Source organism: Sminthopsis crassicaudata, chromosome 5, assembly GCF_048593235.1.
Source record: "Sminthopsis crassicaudata isolate SCR6 chromosome 5, ASM4859323v1, whole genome shotgun sequence".
Taxonomy (NCBI): domain Eukaryota; kingdom Metazoa; phylum Chordata; class Mammalia; order Dasyuromorphia; family Dasyuridae; genus Sminthopsis; species Sminthopsis crassicaudata.
Window position 1 is genome coordinate 206,755,879 of NC_133621.1, and position 14,374 is coordinate 206,770,252.

A 14,374-nucleotide genomic window follows, 5' to 3' on the forward strand; every position below is an offset into this window, starting at 1 on the left:
TCTCAAATCTTCATTCCCTCTATCTTCTCTGCTGCTTTAACATTGTGGAATGGTTGTTCCTTCTTGATATTCTCTTCCTCCTAGTTTTTCTGTATATCACTTTCTCCTGGCTCTCCTCCTACCCCTCTGTCTGCTCTTTCTCTGCCTCTTTTGCTGGACAATCTTCCAGGTCATTTCTTCTAATCTTATCTCACAGGGCTCTGACATGGGTCCTAGTCTCTCTTCCCTCTTTACTACTCTTCTTGGTGACCTCCATCAACTCCCAAGGATTTAATGACCATTTCTATGATGATGACTCTCATACCCATCTATGCTGCCTGAAATTCTCTGCTGACTTCTAATCTTGCATCTACATCTGCCTTTCAGACATCTCGAACTGCATGTCCAGAAGACATCTTTTTAAATTCATTATCTTCTTCTCCTAACTTTTCCCCTTCCTTCCTTCCTCATTATTTTAGAAGCAACACCAACCTCCCAGTCCTTCAAGCGCACAACTCAGGTATCATCTAGACTCCTTATCATCTCTCACCTCTTCCACATCCAAGCTCTTGCCAAAATCTGTCAATTTCACCTTTGCAAATTTCCCTCCTTTTGATATTGCCATCCCTCTAAGCAACAGGCTCTCATCACCTGCCTCGATTACTGCCACTCTCCCAACTGCAATCCATCTTCCATTCTCCCAACTACAATGTGATTTTTCCTAAAATGCAGATCTTACCATAGTACTCTCCCATCCCCAACATATACACATACTCGTCCATCAGTTGGAGAATGGTTGGGTAAATTGTGGTATATGAAAGTTATGGAATATTATTGCTCGGTAAGAAATGACCAGCAGGAGGAATACAGAGAGGGTTGGAGAGACTTAAATCAACTGATGCTGAGTGAAATGAGCAGAACCAGAAGATCACTGTATACTTCAACAACAATACTGTATGAGGATGTATTCTGATGGAAGTGGAAATCTTCAACATAAAGAAGATCCAACTCACTTCCAGTTGATCAATGATGGACAGAGGTAGATACACCCAGAGAAGAAACACTGGGAGGGGAATGTAAATTGTTATCACTAATATCTGTCTGCCCAGGTTGCATGTACCTTCGGATTCTAATGTTTATTGTGCAACAAGAAAATGATACTCACACACATGTATTGTACTTAGACTATATTGTAACACATGTAAAATGTATGGTATTGCCTGTCGTCGGGGGGAGGGAATAGAGGGGGGGGGGTAATTTGGAAAAATGAATACAAGGGATAATATTATAAAATATATATATATATATAAAAAAAAAAAAAAAAACATATACACATATTCAGTAAGCTGCAGTGGCTCCTAGTTGCTTCCAGGATCAAATTTTAAAAATGCTTTATTTGTCCTTCAATACCTTTCATAACCAAATTCCTTTCCTTGCCAGTCCTTTTCACCTTGCTCCCCAACACATACTTTTTGATCCAATGACACTGGTCATAAACAAGACATTTCATCTCTCTACTTTGGGCATTTTTTCTTGCTGTCCTCCATGCTGAAATGATCTCCTGTCTCTGCTCATACTATTGAACTTCTTGGCTTCCTTCAAGTCCCAACTAAAATCCTTTCTTTTATCAGAAGCCTTTCCCAACCTCTCTTAATCCTAGCATCTTCTCTATGCTATATATATATTTTTTTTACTATTTGTCCTGTTTACAACTTGCTCTCTATTTATTTTTATGTTATTTTCCCCATTAAATTATAAATTCCTTGGGATCAGGAATTGTCTTTTGCTTCTTTTTGTATCCCCAGTGCTTAGCAAAGTGTCTGGCACATAATACTTACTAAATGTTTCTTGATTGATTTTATCTAATTATACCTATTCCATATTTGTTGAATAAATAATTGAGAAAGTCTAATTTAATCTTCATTTCATGTTCCTTTTATTCAGGGGTTTTGGCCATTTTATTTAGTTCCCAGTCCTCTCTTTTTTTCCTTGGAGATTTTTTTCAATAGAGATGAGGATGGGGGAGGGAAAGTGATTTGACTTTTGAATGCATTATTTAAATTAAACAACTAGGTAGTATATAGTATATATACTAGGTAGTATATAAGTGTATAGAATATAGGCTTTAGAGTCAAAGAGCCCCAAGTTTGAATCCTGATCTTATGACCCAGAGCCTATCACTTAAGCCTTCTTAACCAGAGGCATCCAGGTGATGTGATGGATAGACCTCTGGGCTGGGTATCAGTAAAACCTGAATTCAAATTCAGACACAGACTAATCACTTAACCCCATTTGCCTCAGTATCTTCCTCTATAAAATGAGCTAGATAATAAAAGGGCAAATCACTCCAGTATCTTTGCTAAGAAAACCCCACATGGGACATGATTAGAAAAAAAAAAATACAACAACAAAATGAGCCTGATAATAGCACCTAGAACAGTACAAGAAGAAAATGAAGCTAATAATAGCACTTACCTCCCAGGATTATTGTGACAATCAAATGAGATAAGATGCACAAACCTGTTATTAAATTAATTTAATTGTGCTTCTTGGGCACCAAAAAGTCTTCAGTTTGACATGCATTCATGCCCAGATGATTTCCAGTACCCATTAAATATGGACAGATGAGGAAGACTATTGCAGTAACGCTATCAAAGTAGAGACAGGCAATGCAACTTTGTGAAAAGAGCATTGAACTTAAAGTCAGGAAACTTAGGCGCTAATCTTTATTGTACCACTACCATGCTGAGGCACTTTGAGCAAATCAATGCTTTTTTCTGGGACTCAGTTTCCTTATCTGTAAAACGAAAATTGGTGGAGATCATCTTCACATCAATAAATATGGATTAAAATGCATCTTTCTCAAACATGTCTAACCGGTTCTAATTGGAGAGGGAGACAGTGTTAGGGAACACACCACTTTTATCTCCCTGGGAGGTATTCTCTATTGAGAAAAGTATCTATCTATATAGTTCCCTCTGGTGGTCAAAGCGTGATCCTACAGTCCTGTCTGTTTTTATCAAAGTATCTGTTATGGGTGAACATCATAGGATCATAAATTTAGAGCTGTGAAGGATATTAGGAATCATCGGGCCCCATATTTTTCATTATGATCACACAAGTGAGCAGCAGAATCAAGATCTGAAGCTGGATCCAGTGTCCTTTCCTCCACATCAGTTTGACTCTGATATCTAATTAGACCGTAATATCATTGAGGGAAGGGCTGGAGTTAATTATTTTTTGTCTCTGCATTTCTACCTGCTAACCTGGTGCTTTGCCCTTAGCAACTGTTTTGCTTTAGTAAATGGTTCTGAGTTGTTAAACTTGAGGAAACCTCATGGAGTCTTTCTGATCCACTTGCCAGATTCTTTATTCACCCGACAGAGGCAGCCAAATACCGTTCAAAAGGAAAATAGAAAGCCCAGGAGGAGGTAGTTGTGGACAATTTAAGCTTCTCAAGCTTGCTTATCTTCCAGGATATGCACAGGTTATCATCACTCATTTCTCTCCCTTAGAGAATCCCTCTCCTCTTTTGGGTCTTGATTTTGGCTCCTTGTCCTCTGAGGATTTTCCCTGACCTTCTAGTCCTTAGCACTCTTTGCCTCTTGAAATTATTCTGTAAACACTTCTATAATCTCTCCCCCCATAGAAGCTGCAATGGACATTGCATACATTCAACTAGCTTTCCCAAAACTTCCAGACTCTGAAGAAGCTTCTTTCCACAGAGAAACCTTACGGCCGAAATGGGAAAGAAGATGGGGAAATGTGGAGGTCCTTGCTTCTACTTCAAAGCCTGTCATAGAGCTTGGGATAAGTACAAGGGACTTCTTATTGTTGAGGGCAGAGAATATTAGAAGCAAGATGAAGAGGAGGAACGAACAGCTGTACAGAGGAGAGAATAGAGGATCAGATAAACCACTGAGGCAAACTTGAATGGAGAAAAAATTGGTCTCACCTAGGAGACTGGAGTTTGAGAAGCTACAAGAGCCTAGTCCACATCCTTGCCCAAGAATGCATTTACCTATTCAATCGCTTCCTTTCCAGTTTTCCCAACAAGTGGGAAGAACTGACAGAGGAGAGGAAAGAGATTCTCTCCCTGTGATTGCTATAGTTTGTGTAAATGCTTATATACATTTCAATTCCATTTGAAATGAAATTAAAGTAAATACTTTTTATACTTATTTTAGTCAAAACTAATAAGTTCATAGATTAAGATTGAGAAAAGGGAAGCCTCCAAAAGAAGAAAGGATTTTCCTAACTCTGACTGGGTAAGGGCAACAAACTGATTAGAGAAATAATTTCTCTGAAATAGCCATGCCCATTAGACTATCTTCTAAATTGTATTAATGAGATGAGCCAATAGTAGTAAGAGGTAGTTTATTCGGCACATAGTAGGCACTTAATAAATACTTATTAAATGAATATTTGAATAAATATACTCTGCACCCAGCTAATACCACTCCCTCTATCCCCAATTTAGCTACCCCTCTATCCCCAATTTAGCTACTCTTTATATTTATTTTTGTATATACTTGTTGTATGCCCCTAGAACCAGGATTCTTGACCTGAGGTCTTCAGAACCTCAAAGAGTCAATGCATAGATTTCAGGAGTTCATGGATTTGGATGGGGAAAATTGATCTTTATTTTTTATTAATCTTTGGTTTTCTTTGTAATGCTCTCTCTCTATATATATGTGTGTGTGTGTGTGTGTGTGTGTGTGTGTGTGTGTGTGTGTGTGTGTGTTTCATTTTACACATTTAAAATATCATTCTAAAAAGGAGTCCATGGGTTTCATAGACTGCCAAAGGAAACTATAACAAAAAAAAGGCAAATTCTTTAGGTCAGAGATTGTTTCTTTTTTTTCTTTGCACAATGACTTCCGCATTGTAGGCATGTAATAAATCTTTGTTCAGTGGAAATGAATCTAATACTTAAGTTATTTATTTTAACATTTAAAAAAATTCGAATTCTGAATTTCTTCCTCTCATTCACCCTTCTCATTCACCTACAAGAAATGTAATATCAATTATACATTTGAAATAATATAAATGTATTTCTATAATGTACCATAGCAATGTCATAAAAAAAAAAAAAGAAAAATCTTCAATCTGTATTCAGACTCCATCACTACTCTCTTTGTGGAGGTGGATAGTATTTTTTATCTTAAGTCCTTTATAATTGTCTTAGACCATTGGATTGATCAGAATAGCTAAGTCATTCACTATTAATCATTGTATAATACTGTTGTTACTATGTTCAATGTTCCCCTGGTTCTGCTTATTTCACTTTGCATTAGTTCACATGTGTCTTCCCAGGTTTTTCTAAAATCATGTGACTTGTCATTTCTTTTAAAATTTTTTATTATAGTTTTTTTTATATACAAAACACATGTATGGGTAATTTTTCAACATTGACCCTTCAAAAACTTCTGTTTCAACTTTTCCCCTCCTTCCCTCCACCTCCCCATACAGGTTAAAGTTGTGCAGTAGTCCCATACATGTTAAATATGTTAAAGTATATGTTAAATATAACTACACTATACTACATTACACTAAACTACAAATACACTAGAAAAATCGGATTTAGAAAGAAAGCAAAAATATCCTGAGAAGAAAAAATAAAAATGCAAGTAAACAATAACTGTTTCATCATTTCTTAAAGCATAATAATATTATATCACAATAATATACCACAACTTGTTTAACCATTCCATAATTGACAGACATCCTCTTAATTTCCAATTCTTTGCCATAATAAAAAGAGTTCTAAAAATATTTTTGTGCGCATAGGTCCTTTTTTATCCTTTGATCTCTTTGAGATTCAGACCTAATAGTCAGACAGTATGCGCAGTTTCATAACACTTTTAGTATTGTTCCAAATTGTTCTCCAGAATGAATAATTGCACAACTCTACCAACAATGCATCAGAGTCCCATTTTTTCCACATTCCCTCCAATGTTTGTCATTTTCCTTTTCTGTCATATTAGCCAATCTGATAGGTTTGAAATGGTACTTCAGAAAGTTTTTAATTTGCATTTCTTTACTCGATAGTAATTTAGAGCATTTTAAATGATTATAGATAGCTTTGATTTCTCCTGAAAACTGCTTTTCTACAAGATTTGACCATTTATCAGTTGGGGGAAGGGAAAGAGACTTATATTTTTATAAATTTGACATATTTTCATAATGACTTTTACTTTTATAAATTTGACTCAGCAATTTGGAACTATGCCCAAAGGGCTATCAAACTTTAATAAAGCAGTGTCTCTACCGAATCTACATCTCAAAGAGATCATAAAATAGGGAAGAGGTCCCACATGTGCAGAAATGTTTATGGCGGTCTTTTTTGTAGAGGCAAAAGACCCCTGAAGATTAAGTGAATGCCCATCAATTGGGGAATGGCTGAATAAGTTATGGTATATGAATGTAATGGAATATTGTTGTTCTATAAGAAATAATCAACAGCCTAATTTCAGGAAAGAGTATAAGAAAACTTATATGAATTGATGCTGAGTGAAGTGAGTAGAATCAAGAGAACAATGTATATACCAACAACAAAATTATATAAGGCATGACTTCTCAACAATAAGATGGTTCAAGGCAATTCCAATAGACTTGTGATGGAAAGATCTTTCCACATCCAGAGAGAGAACTATGGAGACTGAGTATGGATCGAAGAATAGCACTTTTTTTGGTAGTTGTTTGTTTACTTGGTTCTTTCTCTTGTGTTTTTTCCTTTAATTTTTTGATCTGTTTTTTTTCTTGTGCAGCATGAAGAATATGGAAATATCTTTAGAAGAATTGCACAACTTTAATCTGTATTGTATTGCTTGCTGTCTATGGGAGGGAGGGAGAAAGAGGCAGAGAGAAAAAATTGGAACACAAGACTTTGAAAATGTAAATATTGAAAACTATCTTTACATATATTTGGAAAAATAAAAACTATCTAAAATAAATTTGAATTTGTTTTCTATATACTTGAGAAAAGAGGACTTTATCAGAGAAATTTGCTGCAAAATCCCCCCCCATCTTGCTTTCTGTTAATCTTGACTGAATTGGTTTTGTTTGTATAAAAACCTTTTAAATTTCATGCCATCAAAATTACTTCCTGTGATCCTCTCTTTCTCTTGTTTGGTCATAAATTCTTCCCTTTTACATAGATCTAGCAGGTAAAATTTTCCTGATATCACCCTTTAGGGATAAATCATGTACCATTTTATTCTTATTTTGATATTCAGTGTAAGATGTTAGTCTATAACTAGTCTCTGTCAAACTGTTTTCCTGTTTCTCCAGCAATTTTTGTCTACTAATGTTGCCCAAATTTGGATCTTTGGGTTTAGCAAATACATATCAAATTAGTATGTTCATTTATTACTGTGTTGTGGACCTATTCCATTCCACTGAACCACAGTTAAAATCTAATCTTAAATACTCACAGAAACCTGGAACTCCTGTAGAACAGATCATGATTTAAAACTTAAGAACTCGGTTGAACCCAGAGGAATGCTAAGACAACTTATTTGAAAGTCAAGACACTTGAGTTCAAATTCACTTTTTGGCTCTACTTTTGCATGTGATATTGGCTAAGCATGTTAGCTCACCTTTCTAGACCTCAAAATGGGGAGGTTGGATTGAATGATGTCTAAGTCCCCTTCCACCCTGTGTCTTGATTCCTATTCCTATTCAGTTCTAAAATATCCTAAAACCATTCTGATCATTTCTCAAAAACCAGCATTTTTAAAAAGCCATGTGAATATAATCTCAAAGAATACAATTTAGGGCCTACTTAACATTCACAACCAAACTGAAATCTGACCACCTCTTCATATTCTATTGATTTGAGCACCACTGCTCCTAAAATTAAACTTCATTGTTAGCACAGAGCTTTCAGCTTGAAGAAACCATTTCAAATTGGTTCCTTTTCCAGCCCAGTTTAATATAAGTAAGTAAATATGTGCCTATAAGTACCTCTGTCAAATTATCCTCTAAAGTAGTGGCTGCCACAGTTTTGCAGAAGCCACTCTTTAAAAAAAAAAAAAGCCTAAAATTGAGTTAAGTGGTAAACCACACTGACCTATAGAGAGCCATCTTTGAACCTGAATGCATCTTTTCCAGCCTGAATTTGTACAACTTGTGTGACTGACATTCAAAAATCCAGCAAGAGATCCAAGATCAAAGATCGAATCTTAGTGGATTTTTTAAAATAGAAACTTTAGTTACCCATCTTGAGAAAAAGCTCCCATTCTCTAAAAAATAATGAAATAATGTCCCCCCTGCTGGCACAAGCACTGACTGGAGTAGCGGAAATAATAACCTATCGTTTTGTAGACATTCTGAAAGGAAGGGGAGAAATGATGAATAGAAGGAGGTTATGAAGAGCTGAGAATTTTGAATAACAAGATCAGCCGGTAGTACTTTCTTTGATCTTCATTTAACAGACAGTGGTATTTAGGAAATGAGTGAAAAGAAACACATACAATGTCTTTTCATGGGTGGGTGTGAGTTTTTTTTACTTTTAAGACTATTCTGCATTATATGGATGTCTTTGAAAGAAAATGAGCAATATGAGGAATGAAACACTTGTTTTTGGACATAGAATGAGAATTTGTTTTGCTTGACAATGCATATTTATTAAGCATTTTGTTTTCCTTTGGTGGGGGAACAAGAAATGGGAAAGAAACAAAATTAATTCTAGATAATTAAATTTTTTTAAAGAAAGAGAATGAACAAAAGCACAGAAAATTACCTGCAAAGCATCATAGGTTATTGCAAAAACCACTGGGTTTGGGAAAAGGAAAGCTGGGTTCTAGTTGTAACAAAGCCACTTACTAGTTACCTGACCTCACACGCTAGGCTATAATTTCCTCATGGATGACATGTGAAGGATGGACAAGATGTCTTCAGATTTCTCTTATAGCTTTCACATTTTTCATCTAAATCTTGAAATATGTTTATGTATGTGTTTGCTAAAGCTTGTGACTATTTCTGGTTTAGAATTGCTGAATTCTATTAGACGTCTTCTGAGTACCCTTGGTTTTCTAACACAAAACAAAGACAAATCCCATAGAAGGCCTCCCGCCAATTTACCTGCTGTGAAGCATTTACAGCTCATGAAAGGGTGAATCTGAGATTTTTGTGGGAAGTAGCTCATAAAAGCTCTGCCTTACACAGCAGGTTGAATTGAAGATGGAAAAGGCTTATTCCTCTACAGAATGTGTCTACAGCACAAGGAAGTAGCAGTTCAGCAATTATCCACTAAATTTGATGGAAGGAGTTAGCCAATCTGGATTGTTCAGTCTTTAAACAGATTTTTTTTTCTCCCCCTGAATTCAAGCCCAACAGTCTAACCTACTAGGAGGCTATTAGGAAAACTGTGTTAGACCAAGAGAAAAACCTCCATACTATTATTCAGTGTCCAAAGAAAACAAATGTTAAATGGCAACAATTACCTACAGTAAATTTAACTCCTAAACAAAGGTCAAGGACACAGAATACATAAAGAATCTAAAATGTCATCCTTATGGGGAACTCCTAGTATGGGAAACTCCATTTATCACCCCAAGTCCTTGTGACTATCCACCACAGGCCACTTCTAGCACATACCCATTGCATTCGGAAGTCGAGAGAGATAATTGTTTTTCCCCTTCCCCTCAGAACATTGCCTCCTCTTCTCCCTTACCCTCCCATCCCTGTATCTCCCATGAGGTTTGAAGGTTCTGGGGCTCACATGAAATAATTCCCAAGGATTTCCCATTCTCCTGGTGAGCTCCAGTTTTCTAGATTTTATCTCCCATCTCCCTACCCTTTCTTTCTCTGCAATTCTTATCCTAGCTTCCAGAATTGCTAGCACCTCTAGGCCACAACCTATAGAAAAATAGAATTGAATGAGATAATCTCTCAGTTCCCTTCTATTTAAAAAATTATAGGATTCTATAAACTATAACAATTAGAAGCCATATAGTCTTCAAATAAAATAATAACAACTGATAAAATAGCATAATTGTATGAACATGGGGAATTAGTACAGGCTCAAATAACGAAATCAAGCTGGACTAAAGAAAAAATAGACCATGATCTGGGGACATAGAGAAGAGTGGCTAATTAAAATATGACGTGTAGTCCAGAACTCTGACCCTGTTTTTTCTCAGGTTGTAGATGTTCAATAACATAAAATCACAGGACCACTGATTTAAAGTTTGAAGGAAATTTAGAGGTCATTTAGTCTATCTCATCCCATTTACAGGTGAGGAAACTGAGACTGAGAGAGGTTAACTGACTTATTTAGAATCACACAATTAATAAATGTTCAAGCTCAGATTTGAATCTTACTCTGTCACTGAGAAATATAAGTAGTCCTAGGGACTAGTAGGACATTTTTGAAGTTATGTTTAGACCTTAGATATAGCCCGTCTCCCCCACCCCCAGATTGAAAAACAGTTATTTCTTTTGAATAAGAAATAGTAGTCACTGGATCTTCTGTCAGCTCCCTCATTCTGCTGGTCCATTCCCAGGTTCCCCTTCAGGAGTCCCTGTTGTTGCCTCACTACTGAGAGGAATAAAGCATGCTAATGCTCCTACTCATGGCACTTTAGCTCACTTAATGACTGGAATGGTAGCCATGAGTGATAGTCCTGAAGATCATTTCACTAGGCATTTGGTGCTGTTGTTATAAATATCCATCATCATAATGTTCTGGTGGCCACCTCACAGACTCTGTGCCCTGACTACATCAAGGACTAAAAGGAAGAGCATCAGGTGGAACAAAGGACATTCTCTCTGCATTCTAGCTCCTAATACACCCACGAGCTACTCGGGGTTAAAAGAACAGGGAATATTTAGCAGTGAGAAGACACAACCAGGATGGACTGTGAGCATTGGCTCTTCAAAGATTTGAAAGTTTGTGACATAGAAGAGACATGAGACTGACTCCAGAGAGCAGAATCAGGACCACTAAGTGCAAAAGAGAAGGAAGCAGATTTGGGTTCAACATGAGGAAAAGTTTCTAACATTAGAGCTGTCTAAAAATTGAATGAGCTACCTTGGGAGGTAATGAGTTCCCTCTCATTATTAGATGTTTTCAGGATAGGATTTATTCCTCAGATAAGAGCCAGACTAATAACCCATGAGATCTGAGAATAGCATTCCACCTCTAGAAATCATAGAATCTCATTGCTGAGTCTAGACACTATTCATCTCCTGATGCAACCTGAAGGTTGAATTAGCTTTTTAAAACTTCTGGTCCCATTACTGACAGTTACAGAATTTACAATTCACTAAAGCCTTCTGGTCTTTTGATTTATATCTAATCATATCTTTTCTTGGGCAGCTAGATGTTGCAGAGGTTTGAAGACCAGGACTGGAGTTCTGATTTAAGGAAGATCTGAGTTCAAATCAGATTCAGACATTCCTGATCATGTCACTTAATCTCTATTTGCCTCATCTGTAAAATGAAGATATAATGGAGAAGGAAATTTTAAACAATACCAATATCTTTGCAAAGAAAATGCCAATGGGGATAGCTGGGTGGCACAGTGGATAGAACACCTACCAGGAGGACCTGTGTTCAAATCCAACCTCAGACACTTATCACTTACTAGCTATTACTTACTAATCCTGACCAAATCACTTAACCCTAATTGCCTTGCAATAAATAAATAAATAAATAAATGAATAAATAAATAAATAAATAAATAAAGCAAATAAATAAATAAATAAGAAAATGCCATAGGCAAAGTCAATTGGGTCATGTAGAGCTGATCATGGTCACACAACTGAACAGCAACATATCTCTCCTTAGCTTCTCCTATGGGTTCAGTTATTACCTCTATTATATCTAGCCTGTTTCCAACCATATTCCCCATCACCAATGGACTGCTGTAATGCTCCACCAATTGTTGACCTGATTTGGTCTCCTTCTATTGCTTTCCTTCTCATGTCCCTTGTTTGAATTCTTTAGTTTCCTTTAAGACTAAGCTAAAGTGATCTTTTTTTCATGGAAACTTTCTGTAATGAATGTTCTTTCTCTTCAAATATTCTAAGAGCACTCTGCTAATCACTTCCTTACCTCATATATTTTCAATGCATTATACTTATTTCTTTACATTTTGTATTCCTATTACTATCACTCCAACTCAGAAAAAAATCCTTTAAGGCAATGGACTATATAATTTTTATCTTCATCACTGGAGTGTCTAGAAGACTGTACATATAATAAATTATTAATAAACACTTTTTATAGTTGTTGAATTATGCAATTGATTTTGTTGAAACAAATGATAGGAATTTATATTTATCATATTATTGTTATCTATTTAGATTCATCTCAGAATCCTAAATAGTCATGCTGATTTTGGATCCTGGTCTTATCATCCAGCATATTACTTATTTCTCCAGATATCATGGTGAAACTCCAAAATCCTAAGATTGGATATAGGATACAATAGGTACAGAGGAACCAAAAGTTACCTTAAAGTTTACAATGGCCATCCAATTTGGCCATTTGAAGGTCTTAGGTGACTTTTCAGAGTAGTTTGAGTAAAGTGGTAAAGACAAATGGATTTGAGGGGTCTTCAGGAAGTGAAGGTAGGAAGCAGAGATTACATTTTCAAGGTTGAAATAATGGAGGGAGATAAAATGAGCTTAAGGGAATAGCAAAGTCAGAGTGAATAAAGCAGTTTTGCAAATAGAAAATAAAAGCTGATAGAGAAGGAGATACTTTTTCTTTATTTTTAATTTATTATTTTAAAAAATAATCATTTATTTTTCTTTTTTTTTATAATAACTTTTTATTTTCAAAACACATGCAAAAATAGCTTTCAATATTCACCCTTGCAAAATCTTATATTCCAAATTTTTCTCCCTCCCTCTCCCCCATCCCTCTCCTCTAGATAGCAAATGATCCAATATATGTTAAACACATGCAGTTCTTCTATACATATTTCTACCTTTAATATGTTGCACGAGAAAAATCAGACCAAATAAAGAAAAAAATGATTTTCCCATATCCTCTCCAAATTTATCATTATCTTTTCCTATTATCTTAGACAATCTGAGAGGGTTATAGTGGTACCTCAGAATTGTCTTAATTTTCATTTCTCTAATTAATTTAGAGCACTTTTTTTTTATTTGACTAGTAATGGTTTTAATTTCTTCATCTGAAATCTGTCTGTTCATATCCTTTGACCATTTTATCAATTAGAGAATGGTTTATATTCTTAAACATTTGAGTCAGTTTTCTATATATTTTAGAAATAATGTCTTTATCAGAACCCTTGGATGAAAAAATCTCCCCCAGTTTTCTGCTTCCCTTCTAATTTTGGTTGCATTGATTTTGTTTGTACAAAACATTTTAAATTTAATATAATCAAAATTATCCATTTTGCATTTCATAATGTTCTCTACTTCTTATTTGGCCATAAATTTCTTTGAGAAGGAGATATCAAGAAAGTGGTGATAATGGTGGTGATAATGAATTCAAGCAAAGGAGAAGATTTTGAGGAAAATAATGATAAATTCAGTGGTGCTAATTGGACTCTCTGATGGAAATATTCAGTAGGAAATTAGAAATGTAGGCCTAGAACTTTACAGAAATATGATGGTTGATGGTATGTATTTGGAAATTCAATTTAGAAGAAAATTTAAAGATATAAAAGATAAATAATTAGGAATAAACTACCTAAGACAGGAACTTGGAGTATTCCCACAGTTGGAGAAGCAGGAAAAAGAAAAAAGAAGCATGAACTGAGACAGAAGAGCATTTAAAAAGGTTCATAGAATTCAAGAATCATGATCTTGGAATTGAAAGGGACCTTGAATCTAATCCTCTCATTATATAGATAAGGAAATTGTGAACCAGAATATCTACATGACATGTGACACAGATACCAAGTACCAGACTCAAGATTCAAATTATTTCCTTAACTCCAAATCAATATCTTGAGAAATAGCAGAATATGAAGGTGGGAAGAAGTGTCAAGAAGGAAAGGGCTTTCAGTGCCAATGGAAGTCAAAGAGAATGAGGACTGAGAAAAAAGCCATCCATTTGGCTAGTAGAAGGTCCTACGTGACTTTTCAGAGCAGTTTGAGTAAAGTGGTGGAGACAGATGGATTTGTCTTTAAAGGGTCTTAAGGATGTGAAGTTAGGGAATAGAGATGACATTTTCAAGAATGAAAGGATGGAGGAAGATAAGAGAGCAACTTAAGGGGGTACCAATGTCAGTTTTGCAGATAAAAGGAAAGAGCTGATAGAAAAGAAGATATTAAAACTAAAAAGGGAGCAGCAAAGTGGTACAATGGATAGAGCACCAACTCTAAAGTCAGTTCAAATCTGGTGAAACAAAGAATTGAAAGATATAGGAGAGGTAGAAATGTGCAAATAGAAGAGTGAACCTTGGCA